The sequence below is a fragment of the Oncorhynchus nerka genome, unplaced genomic scaffold (genome assembly GCF_034236695.1).
Source record: "Oncorhynchus nerka isolate Pitt River unplaced genomic scaffold, Oner_Uvic_2.0 unplaced_scaffold_1249, whole genome shotgun sequence".
NCBI classification, from domain to species: Eukaryota; Metazoa; Chordata; class Actinopteri; order Salmoniformes; family Salmonidae; genus Oncorhynchus; species Oncorhynchus nerka.
This window is the reverse complement of record NW_027040094.1, coordinates 66,824-69,637: the sequence shown is the minus strand read 5'-3', so window position 1 is coordinate 69,637 and position 2,814 is coordinate 66,824.

Below are 2,814 nucleotides of genomic sequence, written 5' to 3'. Positions count from 1 at the left end.
CCCCTGTACTATGAGATATCTGGTCTCTCTAGGTTCCCCTCTGTACTATGAGATATCTGGTCTCTCTAGGTTCCCCTGTACTATGAGATATCTGGTCTCTCTCTCTAGGTTCCCCTGTACTATGAGATATCTGGTTCCCCTACTATGAGATATCTCTCTAGGTTCCCCTGTACTATGAGATATCTGGTCTCTCTCTAGGTTCCCCTGTACTATGAGATATCTGGTCTCTCTAGGTTCCCCCTGTACTATGAGATATCTGGTCTCTCTCTAGGTTCCCCTGTACTATGAGATATCTGGTCTCTAGGTTCCCCCTGTACTATGAGATATCTGGTCTCTCTCTAGGTTCCCCTGTACTATGAGATATCTGGTCTCTAGGTTCCCCCTGTACTGGGAGATATCTGGTCTCTCTCTCTAGTTTCCCCTGTACTATGAGATATCTGGTCTTCTCTAGGTTCCCCTTGTACTATGAGATATCTGGTCTCTCTCTCTAGGTTCCCCCTGTACTATGAGATATCTGGTCTCTCTCTAGGTTCCCCTGTACTATGAGATATCTGGTCTCTCTCTAGGTTCCCCCTGTACTATGAGATATCTGGTCTTCTCTAGGTTCCCCTGTACTATGAGATATCTGGTCTCTCTAGGTTCCCTTAATATGAGTGATATCTGGTCTCTCTCTCTATGAGATAGGTTCCCCCTGTACTATGAGATATCTGGTCTCTAGGTTAATACCTCTCTAGGTTCCCCTGTACTATGAGATATCTGGTCTCTCTCTAGGTTCCCCTGTACTATGAGATATCTGGTCTCTCTCCAGGTTCCCCTGTACTATGAGATATCTGGTCTCTCTCTAGGTTCCCCTGTTCTATGAGATATCTGGTTCTCTCTCTCTCTAGGTTCCCCCTGTACTATGAGATATCTGGTCTCTCTCTAGGTTCCCCCTGTACTATGAGATATCTGGTCTCTCTCTAGGTTCCCCCTGTACTATGAGATATCTGGTCTCTAGGTTCCCCCTGTACTATGAGATATCTGGTCTCTCTCTAGGTTCCCCTGTACTATGAGATATCTGGGTTCTAGGTTCCCCTGTACTATGAGATATCTGGTCTCTCTCTAGGTTCCCCTGTACTATGAGATATCTGGTCTCTTCTCTAGGTTCCCCCTGTACTATGAGATATCTGGTCTCTCTAGGTTAATACTATAAGTGGTCCCCCTAGGTACTATGAGATATCTGGTCTCTCTCTAGGTTCCCCCTGTACTATGAGATATCTGGTCTCTCTAGGTTCCCCTTGTACTATGAGATATCTGGTCTCTCTCTAGGTTCCCCCTGTACTATGAGATATCTGGTCTCTCTCTATAGGTTCCCCCTGTACTATGAGATATCTGGTCTCTCTCTAGGTTCCCCTGTACTATGAGATATCTGGTCTCTCTCTCTAGGTTCCCCTGTTCTATGAGATATCTGGTCTCTCTCTCTAGGTTCCCCCTGTACTATGAGATATCTGGTCCCTCTCTAGGTTCCCCTGTACTATGAGATATCTGGTCTCTCTCTAGGTTCCCCTGTACTATGAGATATCTGGTCTCTCTCTATGTCTCCTGTACTATGAGATATCTGGTCTCTCCTAGGTTCCCCTGTACTATGAGATATCTCTCTAGGTTCTGTACTATGATATCTGTCTCTCTCTAGGTTCCCCTGTACTATGAGATATCTGGTCTCTCTCTAGGTTCCCCCTGTACTATGAGATATCTGGTCTCTCTCTAGGTTCCCCTGTACTATGAGATATCTGGTGTCTCTCTCTAGGTTCCCCCCTATGAGATATCTGGTCTCTCTCTCTAGGTTCCCTGTACTATGAGATATCTGTCTCTCTCTCTAGGTTCCCCTGTAAGGATATCTGGTCTCTCTAGGTTCCCCTTGTACTATGAGATATCTGGTCTCTCTCTCTCTAGGTTCCCCCTGAGAGATATCTGGTCTCTCTAGGTTCCCCCTGGTACTATGAGCTAATACTGTCTGGTGTCTCTCTAGGTTAGGTTCCCCTGTACTATGAGATATCTGGTCTCTCTCTCTGTTCTAGGTTCCCCTGTACTATGAGATATCTGGTCTCCTCTCTCTAGGTTATCTGTACTATGAGATATCTGGTCTCTCTCTCTAGGTTCCCCCTGTACTATGTGAGATATCTTCCCCTTGTACTATGAGATATCTGGTCTCTCTCTAGGTTCCCCTGTACTATGAGATATCTGGAGATATCTGAGATATCTGGTCTCTCTCTAGGTTCCCCTGTACTACTGAGATATCTGCCCAGGTGTCCTCTCTAGGTTCCTCTGTACTATGAGATATCTGGTTCTCCCTTTGTACTATGAGATAGGTCTCTAGGTTCCCCTGTACTATGAGATATCTAGGTTCCCCTGTACTATGAGATATCTCTCTAGGTTCCCCTGTACTATGAGATATCTGGTCTCTCTAGGTTCCCCCTGTACTATGAGATAGGTTTCCCCTGTACTATGAGATATCTGGTCTCTCTCTAGGTTCCCCTTGTCTAGGTTCTAGGTTCCCCTGTACTATGAGATATCTGGTCTCTCTCTCTAGGTTCCCCCTGTACTATGAGATATATCTGGTCTCTAGGTTCTCTATGGATATCTGGTCTCCCTAGGTTCCCCCTGTACTATGAGATCTGGTCTCTCTCTATCTGAGATATCTGGTCTCTCTCTCTAGGTTCCCCTGTACTATGAGATATCTGGTCTCTCTAGGTTAATACTGTAATGTGGTGTCTCTCTCTAGGTTCCCCCTGATACTAGGTTCCCCTGTACTATGATATCTGGTCTCTCTCTCCC